The sequence below is a fragment of the Carassius carassius genome, chromosome 47 (genome assembly GCF_963082965.1).
Source record: "Carassius carassius chromosome 47, fCarCar2.1, whole genome shotgun sequence".
Taxonomy (NCBI): Eukaryota; Metazoa; Chordata; class Actinopteri; order Cypriniformes; family Cyprinidae; genus Carassius; species Carassius carassius.
Genome location: NC_081801.1, coordinates 26089820 through 26102557, shown reverse-complemented (window position 1 = coordinate 26102557; position 12738 = coordinate 26089820). Strand labels below are relative to the sequence as shown.

Below are 12738 nucleotides of genomic sequence, written 5' to 3'. Positions count from 1 at the left end.
ACTGAGCAGCGAGACTCGTCCTCACAAGCTGTGACAGCGCGCGTCTACGACATTACAAGGATTTGGATTTAATTACAGCGCTTGGTGAGTTATTACTTCGTCGTTAACACTTGTGCCTCTCGGTACAATCCGGTGGCTAGTGTTTTTTTTTCCACACTTAACATTAGTTAAGTTGATCTCAGTTGATCTATTCGGAGTGTTCTTATTTCCTCGAATGTTCCTCGGTTCAATCCGCCGGACATTTTAGCCACTTTTTTTACCTTTTTTCGTGAGATTATTTTGTGGTATTACCTGTCGGTTCATCGGAGGTAATTGTTTATTTTATTTGTATATTTTTTTCATCCCGCTAAACTTAACCTTACAGTGATATCTGAGGGTGTTATTAGCGAGTAATTATGGCTCACAGCTCGATCGCCACTGGTTCCCACTGGCATTGCAAGCTTTGCCCTAATCATCTTCTCCCTGACGACGGTCATGACATTTACCCGTTGTGTTTGGGTATTCAACATCTACGAGAGGCTCTCACGGACCCGTGCATGCACTGCAGCCTTTTGCCTATGTCGGCACGGCAGCTCCGTCTTGCCGAGTTAGACCCTAATTCAATGGTGCAACTCGGGCAGTTGGATGTAGCCACTTTGCGCACTCGGAAACGCAGGGCGTCGGCGGCAGCTGGTGCCCCCCCCTCCCTTCTAAGAAGACCAAATCGCGAGGTGATGTACAGTCACATGTTGAGGAAGGTTCGCTGTCTATGATGGTATCAGCGCTTTCTTCAGAGATGGCAGAACGCCTGCTTCACTCGCTTCAGCCTGACACATCTGCTACACCTGTTAATATGACGCAGAAGGATGAGAGTGTTCAGAATCAAGGAACCAGGGAACAGTCTTTTGATTCCCCTTATTTTTCTCATCATTCAGAGTTTGATGTGCTTTCTACATGTGCTTCAGATTCCTGTTTTCACAATCATGGTGATACTATGAATGTTACTGCACAACCATCACCTCAGGGTGTTCCCACTGGTCAACCAATGGTAGAGGGGTCTAGTGGGGGGTCAGTTCAGTCGTCTGGACAAACCCAGTCCTCCTCCAATGATACTTTGGCTGTGCTTCGAATGGCAGTTGCTCGTCTAGGACTTGATGAGTCACCTGTACAATCTCCCCAAACGAATGTGTTTTTCAGACGGGCCACAGCTGCAACTTCTTTTGCCATGCCACCATGTAAGGATTTTGTGACTGAATTTTCTAATGCTCTCACTGGTTCTGGTCCGCCTAAGCGGCGCTCAAAGATTGCTCGAACGCTAGCATCTATGCCGGAAGCAGATGATATCGGGGTGGGTCGTGCGCCGGAAATAGAGCAGCCCGTGGCAGCTTTGGTGGTGTCCCCTGATGAGGCCCTATAAGGAAATGTGCGATGTCCCAGTGAGCAATGCGGTCGTACGGATTCCTTGCTAAAAAAGGCATATGAGTCTGTTGCCTACATTACTCGAGCAGAAAACACAATCTGCCAGTTACTTCTGGCGGCCACCAGTACGCTGGAACCTGCAAATGCGGATCCCTCTGTTTCACAATTTCTGCAAACTGCTCTGCTGACAACAGGCCTTGTGACCCGCGAGCTGGGTAGTCTTACAGCCACGCTTCTGGCAGCCCGATGTCAAGTGTTGCTTGCCCAAGCACGACTGCCGGAGGACTGTAAGAAGACCTTGAGAGATCTTCCATTTGTTCCCAGGCATCTTTTGGTCCAAATGTCCCGGAACTGTTGGAAAAGAGGGTAAAGCTGTCTGAAGCCACTCGTCAACTGACACAGGGGCAGCGCAATCCTGCTTTTAGGATGCCAGCGGTTCAGACCCGACATCACTATGCCACACCGGAGCTACGTTTCCGCCGGCATGCTGCACCTCAGCCACAGCCCCCTCAAAGACCTTGTGTTCTTTAAGATTCGAGAGTTTTTCACCCACCACATCGACAGCCTCCAGGAGGACCCCGTCAGCGTCCCCCCGTGAACAATAAAAATCGCACACATAAAGCCTGAAACAGTAAGGCCGGCGGTCGATCGTTTTTCAATAGATCAGTTGGAATACTGGAGATCCAACACGGCAGACCCCTGGGTGTTGACGACTCTGAACAGGGGATATACTCTACAGTTTCGAAGCCGGCCTCCCAGATTTTCAAGAATTGTTCCTACAGTTGTCAGAGAAGTTGTCTCTGGAAATTTGTTCACTGTTAGAGAAGGGAGCTATAGACAAAGTTCATCCTCTCGTTCAGGGAGACAGGTTTTATTCAACATATTTTCTTGTTCTGAAGAAGGACGGTGGCTTCCGCCCAATTCTCGATTTGAGGCTTCTGAATTTGTTCCTGAAGGTCCTTCCTTTTCGAATGCTTCGCACGGCCGACATTCTTCGGTCTGTGACTGCAGACGATTGGTTTGTAAGTGTCGACCTGAAAGAAGCATACTCTCACGTCCCAATTGCTATACATCACAGAAAGTTCCTGCGTTTCAGTTTTCTAAACCAAGCTTACCAGTTCAAAGTGCTACCCTTCGGTCTTTCCCTTACTCCTCGCGTCTTCACAAGGTGTGTGAGCACAGCTCTGTCTCCTCTTTGGATGAAAGGTATGCGCAGGTAGGCTGTACAAGACTCCAGAATGCTTTTGAGTCATGTGCAGAAGCTGGGGTTTTCTGTGAACGAGAAAAAGAGCCGTCTGGTCCCATCACGGACCACTACATTCATAGGAATGACCCTGAATTCCTGTCTAATGTCTGCCTCCCTGTCTCAGGAACATGTGACGAACATTCTGCAGCTTTTGGCTCACTTTCGCCCGGGGGTGTCTTTACAGTACGAGGTGGTCCTACGACTAATAGGGATGTTAACAGCAGCTACGGTGGTGATCCCCTTAGGTTTACTCCACCTCAGACCACTCTAGTTATGGAACAAAAGTTCCCACGGCTAGATCCCACCAGGCATCGCCATCGCCTGGTTGTAATTTCTCACCGTTGCATATGTGCGTTGAGGCGGTGGAGACAGTTAGAGTTTCTGAAGGCAGGAGTGCCCCTGGGTGTTGTTCTCTCTCGTCGGGAGTTGGTCACGACAGATGCTTCCCTCACAGGATGGGGGGCGACGTGGAATCGGAGAGGTATTTGTGGGCGCTGGACACCGATCCAGGCCACAGAGCATATCAACCTGCTAGAACTAAGGGCAGTGTTTTTGGCCCTAAAGTACTTCATGCCGGTTCTGGCAGGCCGCCATTTTCTCATTCGGTCCAACAATACCTCAACAGTGTTCTATCTGAACCACCAGGGCGGCACAAGATCCCGCAGGTCTCTACGGTTGACTCACGAGATCCTGACATGGTGTCAGCCACGACTCGCTTCACTGAGGGCAGCTCATATACCAGGAGTGTGCAACCAGACAGCGGATACTCTTTCCCAGGATCAAGTACATCCAAGAGAATGGAGGCTTCATCCAGTTGTAGTGCAGGAGATCTGGCTACGATTTGGGAGAGTAGAGGTGGATCTTTTCGCTTCAGAGAGGACCACCCACTGCCGATTATGGTTCACAAGGACAGAGGTGTCCAGTCCACTGGTCTAGGATGCGCTGTCTCAAGAATGGCCCGATTGCCTGCTATATGTGTTTCCACCTATCCCTCTGTTATGGGAGACGTTGCACAGGATCTCGCTGTGCAAGCACAGAGTGTTACTTGTGGCACCACGGTGGCCAGCCAGACCATGGTTTCCATTGTTGCTGAGACTTCTGACAGGAAATCCATGGAAGCTTCCTCCCAGGAAGGACCTCCTCTCCCAGCTGGAGGGCAGTGTTTGGCACCCTGACCCAGCTCATCTGCAGCTTTGGGTCTGGCCATTGGGCTAAATCCTTCCCTGGAGCATTTTGATCCTGCTGTTATGCACACCATCTCTAATGCTAGGGCTTCTTCCACACAACAGATTTATGCCTCCCGTTGGAAGCTTTTTTCTGCATGGTGTGAAGATCAGGGGTTTGATCCTGCAACATGTGAAGTTCAGAGTGTCTTAAGCTTTCTTCAACGTTTACTGGAGGAAGGAAAAGCAGCTTCCACGTTGAAAGTGTATGTTGCTGCGATTTATGCATATCATGTTCCAGTTGGTGGCTCTTCTCTTGGCTCTCACAGTCTTGTCTGCAGTTTTCTGAAGGGAGCTCCCCGTCTGAACCCTGCTTGGAATCCTCATTTCCCTGTGTGGGATTTGTCACTCGAGCTTGCATTCCTGTGTTCACCCCAATTTGAGCCCTTGCAAAGCATTGACATTAAATTGGTTTCCTTGAAGACTTCTTTTTTGTTAGCTATTGCTACTGCGAAACGAGTCAGTGAGTTGCATGCACTGTCTGTTAGCGAACGTTGCTTGCGCTGGCTACCAGATGACTCAGGGGTGGTTCTACGACCCAATCCTTCTTTTCTTCCGAAGGTCCTTCTTCCTCAGTTCATAAATCAGCACATTGAAATGGCATCTTTTCAGACTTCTTCAGAGTCTGACTCAAATGCCCAACTTTTGTGTCCTGTTCATGCCTTGAGGTGTTATGTGAACTCTAATGTTCAGTTTAGATAGTCAAACCAGTTATTGTCTGCTATGGTGGTGTGAAGAAAGGTGCTCCAGTATCGAAGCAGAGGTTGTCGAACTAGATAGTAGAGACCAGTATGCTGGCTTACAAGGCAGCAGGGAGACCATTGCCCTGGGGGGTTACTTGCCATTCCACAAGTGCCATCTCATCTTCATGGGCTGTTTTTAGAGGAGTTTCCCTGGTGGATATCTGCACGGCTGCTACCTGGGCTTCTCCATGAACGTTTGCACGGTTTTATAAGGTCAACGTTGCTGCTCATCACGCCGTTAGTTCTGCGGTTCTTCTGGAGTGGCCTTAATTTTTTCAGGTGGGTGGCATTTCTCATGACTATGTTGGTATGTGTCATCCATAGTGTTTACACTGCCTCTGGCAGTCAGTAAGAATGAAACAGAACGCTAATTACGCATGTAACTGTGGTTCTGTGAATTCTGGGTGACCACCAGAGTTCTCAGTCACTCGGAATGCACGAGAAAGGCGTACCGAGGAAGAATGCTGAGCTACTGTAGCCTGTAACCTCCAGGGCTCTGTTGGTATATTCTCTCGACCTATCTAGCTGGCGCTGCGATAATCCATAGTGTTTACACTGCCTCTGGCGGTCATCCAGAATTCACAGAACCACAGTTACATGCGTAACTAGCGATTGCAAGATGGCAAGCTGAAAAGGTGACTGAAAGCCAGCGACAGGAGGTTTTCCAGATGAATGCTAAAGGGATGACCATTTCAGCCAATGCAAGAGAAGCTGGTCGTTCCAAATCTGTGATTTCTTGAATATCGCAGATTTACAATGACACTAATTCATCCAAGTTCCCCAAAAATGTTGGTCATCCACGTAAGACAAACAAGAGGACAGGATAATTTAGAGAGTCTCAATGGTGAATTGGATCAGCACTGCACCTGTATTAAGGATCTGTCTCTGCACGTTTAAGAGAAGTCGGACTGAAAGCACACTTTGCAGTGATGAAGCCTCTTATCAGCAGAAAGAATCAAAAGGCTAGACTAACCTTTGCTGGGTAGCATGTTGTGTGTAGTGAGGAGAACTGGTCCAAAGTTCACTTTAGTGATGAGAGCAAGTTTAACTTATTTGGGTCTGATGGGGAAAAAAATATGTTTGGCATCAAACTGGGAATAAACTGAATCCAGAGGACATAAATAAGTCAGAAAGACATGGAGGAGGATGTGTCATGGTTTGGGGATGTTTTCTCAATAGGAGTTGGGCCTCTTATACAGATGCATGGCAGAGTGAATGCAAATGTTTATTAGAACCTGCATCAGCAACATGCAGTTCCTTCTCTGCAAGCATCTCCCAATCAGCCTAAAATTTTCATTCAAGACAAATCTTTATCCTGGGAATTTGCACACAGCAAACTTGGAGCTCCACTACAATGGTGGTCTCTGTGTCCTAAAACAAATTAAGACAACTTTTTTTTGTTTTTTTTGTACATTTATGGTAAAATAAAAATAAATAAACATCACAAATATATATGTGTGTGTGTGTGTGTGTGTTTATTTTTTATTTTTTTTGCAATTGTATTTTTTGTATTGTTATTTTTTATTTATTTGTTTATTTTTAAATCACTAAATCCATCAGAGGTTATAGTTACACCAGTAGGTGACCCTTTTGTTAAATTTGGTGTTATTTCATTCACAAATTCACTGCCAAGTTCATTTAATATGCTATGTAAAGCAAAATTGAGTGGGGACAGATGTCCTCAAAATCCCGAAGACTTGATTGATAGAGCAGAGAGCAGGTTAGCAAGCTCGAATTCAGATGAACTTGTTTGAAGTGGCAGCTTTGCTGATTCTTTCTGACTTCCACTAATGGAATGAAAATCAGCTCTGAGCAGATCAGGCCTATCCTAATGTCCTATTGTCACAAGGCTTTATGAGACAAAGGTGACCTTTAGCAGTAGATGAAGGACTCTTATTGTCCTTTTCATTCCTCTGGCAGCACATAACCGATCCAGTGTCCAAAACACGCTATAACAATACTGATACACACTAAAAAAATTATGGTTCTTCAGCGGTTCTTCAGGGGTTCTTTGTGGTGGATATGGTGCTATATAGCACCACTACCATTTAAAGAACCTGTCAAGCCCAGTTTGGTTCTTCAGTGGTTCTTCAGCGGTTCGTTGCAGTGGACATGGTGCTATATGGCACCACTGCCATGCAAATAACCTGTTAAGCCCCTAATTCTTAGTGATATTAGTTCTCTAATATCCTAAGTGTCTTAGCTTTAGTTGGTGATTAGAAAAATGACATTAAAATACTGTGATTTTCCTGAACAAAAGGCACATATCCAACTTAGGCCTCCACACAAGACTTTTTGACCACAAAATTTTTTTGGGTGTGGATGTGAAGTCAGATATATACCGAAATTATGTCACAAAAACTTCAATAAAAACCTATATTCATATTCATCAATTGCTCTTTGTTATTTGTGTAGGTATATAGGCCTCAAATAATTAGCCTAAAATGAGTGAGGAGAGAAGTTATGTTTAAAAACGTGTTTCAATTTCTACTTACAAAATGTGAAAATGTGTCAAGAATTTAAGTTCAATAAAAGAAATAATAAAAACATGATATATATATATATATATATATATATATATATATATATATATATATATATATATATATATATATATATATATATATATATATATATCATTTTTTATTATTATATTTATTATATTTTATTATAATTTATATATATATATATATATATATATATATATATATATATATATATATATATATATATAAACCTATGTGAGTATGCACCGAATAGAGTGCACTGTGCAGTTCAGGTGCACGTGAGCGAGGGCGAGCGCCGGCCGCATTCCTCAAAGAACACTCTAGAAAAACTGGACCGTTGGACTCGACGCCAATCAAAACCAGGACGACCGACGACGACGAACAGATTTCTAAAAAGAGACAGAATATATCTTTCGAGGTGAGTGTCATAGCGCATACTGCGACTGAAATATACAATTAATGTTAAGTTACTTGTCAGGGGAAACTTTTCATTGTATTTTGCAAAAGTTTTACCGTGTTTTGTGACATTAATGCTAAGTTTAGTATCAATCTAATGTTCGCTGACTGAGGAGCCTGACCAACCGTGTTTTGGCTAATAAATATGTTGTTTCACAAACACTGAACTGTAAGTTAACTGGGGTCGTTCTTTTCTTGACTTTCTCCAGATATAATGTTATAACACTACCGTTTAATATGATCTAATTCCCCAGTGGGGGAATTTTTTTTATAGCTAGCTGGATCGTTACCATGGATACTGTGTAGTCTATTTACATGTAACGTTAGCGTTAGTGTCTCGCCTGTTAGTGTACATTTAAAGGATTAAGTTAGTTCACCTCAAAATGAAAATGTACTTATAATTTACTAACCCCGATGACATACAGTATTTCCATGTCTTTATTTCTTCAGTGGAAAACAAATAATAATTTTTGAGGGATACACATTCAGACTTTAATGTCAACCAACTATCCCAATGTTCAATAAGGTTCAAATGTCCGTGTCAAGTCATAAAATACTGTCAACATGCACAAAATATTTAAATTATTAATGTTTGTCATCACTGGGCTGGTGTAGATAGGTCTATAAGTTACTCTACAGGCTTACATTCACCCTATTGTTGTAATTTGTTTTTGTTATTTTCTCTCTTTCTTAAGGTTATGACAGACTTCACGGGTTGGACTGACCATTAGTCCTTTTTTCCTCATATTTTTAAAGTTGCTGGTCCCAATGTTGTAGTTTGAGAGTTTGTAACAATTTAACTATCCCAATAGGTTGATGCAGGAGAAGATGAACGAAGCATCAGGGAACATCTCCGAGTAATAAAGGAGGAAACAGAGAAGCTTAGACCAAACTTAGAGCTTCTTGAAGAAAGGATGGCGCTGATAAAAATCTACCAGATACATTTTTGTGTCTAACCACAGCACGGAGGAGATTATCTCTGAGTTTCCATGTTTCAGACTGGCCAAAATGGTAAGTACAGTAGTGTATAATTGCCTCCTTAGTTATGACTTATGACTAACGAGTTATGACTATGTCTTTTCTACTTTGCTTTCATCTTAACATAAGCTCCTTTGGGGTATGAGAGACCGTACCAACGTTGATGTGGACCAACATATTCTCTCTCAGCTCTCGGTAATGGCACCTAAAGTCCTTCAAGTGTCACGGAATCCCCTGATGGAGAAGTTCAGGTGTGTGGTTGATGACTGTGAAGATGACAGACTGAAAAAAGGTAATTAAATCTGCACTGCTTAGATTTTCTGTGTATCACTGGCTGACACCCATATCTGCCTGTGTTAATACATTCCTGCATGTATCTGTCTGGTATAATAATAAAGACAAATTTCTAGTTTATTAAAGGTAGTAATAATTACTGTCTTAGTAATTAATTGAAAAACAAAGAAAACGTAAAAGCATCCACCATGTTATGTTAACCTAATTCTTGTTTTGTTTAAAGGACTACAATTGGAAGCAGCTATTCTGCTCTTGCCTGCACTGTTTAAGGAGGACCCGGGTTTGCTGTTTGAAGTTGAGGTGAGCCATGAACAGTTGACTGAGTGTGAAGCAAGTCTAATTAAAGGGTTAGTTCATCGAAAAATCAAAATTATGTTATTAATAACTCACCCTCATATCGTTCCAAACCTGTAAGACCTTCTGATCACAGTTTAAGATATTTTAGATTTAGTCCGAGAGCTCTCAGTCCCTCCATTGAAGCTGTGTGTACGGTCTACTGTCCATGTCCAGAAAGGTAAGAAAAACATCATCAAAGTAGTCCATGTGACATCAGAGGGTCAGTTAGAATATTTTGAAGCATCGAAAATACATTTTGGTCCAAAAAGTGTAAAAACTACGACTTTATTCATCATTGTCCCCTCTTCCGTGTCTGTTGTGAGAGAGAGTTCAAAACAAAGCAGTTTGTGATATTGTCACGTTTCTGAACTTTGTTTCCTTATTTGGTCACCTTCCTTTTCTTGTTTTAGTTAAGTGATTGATCCCCACCTGTTTCCAGTTCCCTTATTACCTTCTGTGTGTATAAATACCCGTTCTGTTCAGTTCCTCCTCGTCCGTGATTGTTTAGCGTTGTTGAATGTATTGTGAATGTCTATCGTAACCTATCCTGTATGTAAATGTAACTTAATCTCCTTCATCATCCAGTAAACTCCTTATTGCGTCTCCAATACGCATTAATCCACAAATTACTTAAGCTGTTAACTTTTTTAATGTGTCTGACACTCCCTCTGAGTTCAAACAAACCAATATCCCAGAGTAATTCATTTACTCAAACAGTACACTGACTGAACTGATGTGAAGAGAGAACTGAAGATGAACATCGAGCCGAGCCAGATAATGACTCGTTCATGAGTCAAGAACCGTTGTCAGACGGTAACTGTCAGACGCGTCCGATTCGAGAGCCGAGGAGCTGATGATACTGCGCATTTGTGATTCAGAGTGAAGCAGACTGATACACAGAGCGTCTGAACCGAAATGATTCTTTTGGTGATTGAATCTGAAATGATTCTGTGCTAATGTTATGAGCGCGGGTAAACCGAAGGCTTGAATCAAGGGCAATCATCGCAAATGACGTCATTACGTCGAGCACAAAAGAACCGATGAACCGTTTTCTTCAACTGGTTTATTGAATCGAACTGTCCGAAAAAACTACTGGTGATCCGAAAACCGATGCAACCGGTTCTTGAATCGAGAATGTGTCAATCTTTCGTTCATTATCTGGCACGGCTCGGTGTTCATCTTCAGTTCTCTCTTCACAGCAGTTCAGTCAGTGTACTGTTTGAGTGTATGCATTACTCCGGGATAATGGTTTGTTTGAACTCAGAGGGAGTGTCAGCCACATTAAAAAAGTTAACAGCTTAAGTCATTTGTGGATTAATTAAGTCATTTGTGGATATTCTCAATGTTACCCAGAAAACAGGATACAGATTTAACTCTTTTGAAATACTTCAGCTAAATGTTACACTGTCAGACATGCAAAAGAAATCTAATGTATCTCTTGCTCTGGCTACTGTGTATAGACCACCAGGGCCGTATACAGAATTCCTAAAAGAATTTGCAGATTTCCTCTCAGACCTTCTAGTTACAGTTGATAAGGCGCTAATCATGGGAGATTTTAATATTCACGTTGATAATGCAAATGATACATTAGGACTTGCGTTTACTGACCTAATAAACTCCTTTGGAGTCAAGCAAAATGTCACCGGACCCACTCATCGTTTTAATCATACACTAGATTTAATTATATCGCATGGAATCGATCTTACTGCTATAGATATTGTACCCCAAAGTGATGATATTACAGACCATTTTCTTGTACCGTGCATGCTGCGTATAACTGATATTAACTATATGTCTCAGCGTTACCGTCTGGGCAGAACTATTGTTCCAGCCACCAAAGAAAGATTCGCAAATAACCTGCCTGATCTATCTCAACTGCTATTTGTACCCAAAAATACACATGAATTAGACGAAATGACTGGCAACATGGGCACTATTTTCTCTAATACATTAGAAGCTGTTGCCCCCATCAAATTGAAAAAGGTTAGAGAAAAACGTACTGTGCCATGGTATAACAGTAATACTCACTCTCTCAAGAAAGTAACTCGTAGTCTTGAACGCAAATGGAGAAAAACTAACTTGGAAGTTTTTAGAATTGCATGGAAAAAACAGTATGTCCAGCTATAGACAGGCTCTAAAAACTGCTAGGGCAGAGCATATACACAAACTCATAGAAAATAACCAAAACAATCCAAGGTTTTTATTTAGCACAGTGGCTAAGTTAACAAATTACCAGACGCCACCTGATTCAAATATTCCACCAACGTTAAATAGTAATGACTTTATGAATTTCTTCACTGATAAAATAGATAACATTAAAAATACAATAGCGAATGTAGATTCTACAGCGTCTAACACTTCAGTTTCATCCATCGCACCCAAAGATAAACTGCAGTGCTTTACAAATATAGGACAGGAAGAGCTAAATAAACTTATCACTGTATCTAAACCAACAACATGTTTATTAGATCCTGTACCCACTAAATTATTAAAAGAGCTGTTACCTGTAGCCGAAGAACCGCTTCTCAATATCATTAACTCGTCGTTATCTGTAGGTCACGTCCCAAAACCATTCAAGCTGGCGGTTATCAAGCCTCTTATTAAGAAACCAAAACTAGATCCTAGTGTACTGGCAAATTATAGGCCTAATATATAAAATGGTGCTCAAAGGCTGCAGGGAGGGTCATCCCATACAATACGACCACATTGTCATCATGTTGGATGGCCAGTCCATTACTGAGGAGAGTGAGGACATCTCAATGACACTGGGCCTCATCCTTTGTATATATTTTCTGTTTGGGATCCAATATCTTAAAGGACTGAAAAAGACACTGACCTTCCTGGAGTGCGTTGTCTTAAAAATTAAGGATGCAGCCGGACTTCCTGTCACAATTAAAAGAGTGTACAACTCAGTCTGTGCATAGAGTCTCTCTCTCTCTCTCTCTCTCTCTCTCTCTCTCTCTCTCTCTCTCTCTCTCTTTTCTCTTTCTGGGGCCTATTCCTATTTCTTTTTTTTCCTTCTATTTTTTCTAACTCCTTTAGTCAGTGTTAATGTTAAAAAGCACTGATTATATTTGAAACTAAAAGAAATAAATTAAACTATTTTAAAAGTGTAATGTATTTTGTTTATCAGTAAGCTTTTAGTACAGGATTTTGAATCTTTCAATCCACGATTTGGTATAAAAGCGTCATTTAGAAGCATATTGACTCAAACATTGTAGTAAATGGCATGATAATGGCCTACTAGCTAAAAAAAGGTTCTATAAAGCACCATTTGCCAAAGGTGTCATGAAGCTTAAGTGCCATTAATGCCAAAAGAGGTTCCCCTATAACAAGCAAAAGAACCACTGTTGAGCACCATTTTTGTTGAAGAAATTGTAAACAATCAAAGTGCTTTATAGCACCTCTTATGGTTCTACATAGCACCATTTGACAAAGGTGCTGTATAGCACCTTTAAAGATAAGTGCTATATGGCACTTAAAGTGGTTCCCCTATGATTACGAGCCAAAGAACCACCTTTAGTGCTATTTAGCACCTTTTCTTTTTAGAATATATT

General features: G+C 41.9%; 1 long non-coding RNA gene across 1 annotated transcript; it reads left to right on the top strand.

The window, feature by feature from the left end:
- The first annotated feature begins 8272 nt into the window (after positions 1–8272).
- On the top strand, positions 8273–9146 carry LOC132130941 (uncharacterized). The gene is made up of 3 exons (XR_009428814.1): positions 8273–8584; positions 8681–8843; positions 9069–9146. It is a non-coding gene; the product is annotated as an uncharacterized LOC132130941 (long non-coding RNA).
- The last annotated feature ends 3592 nt before the right edge of the window (positions 9147–12738 follow it).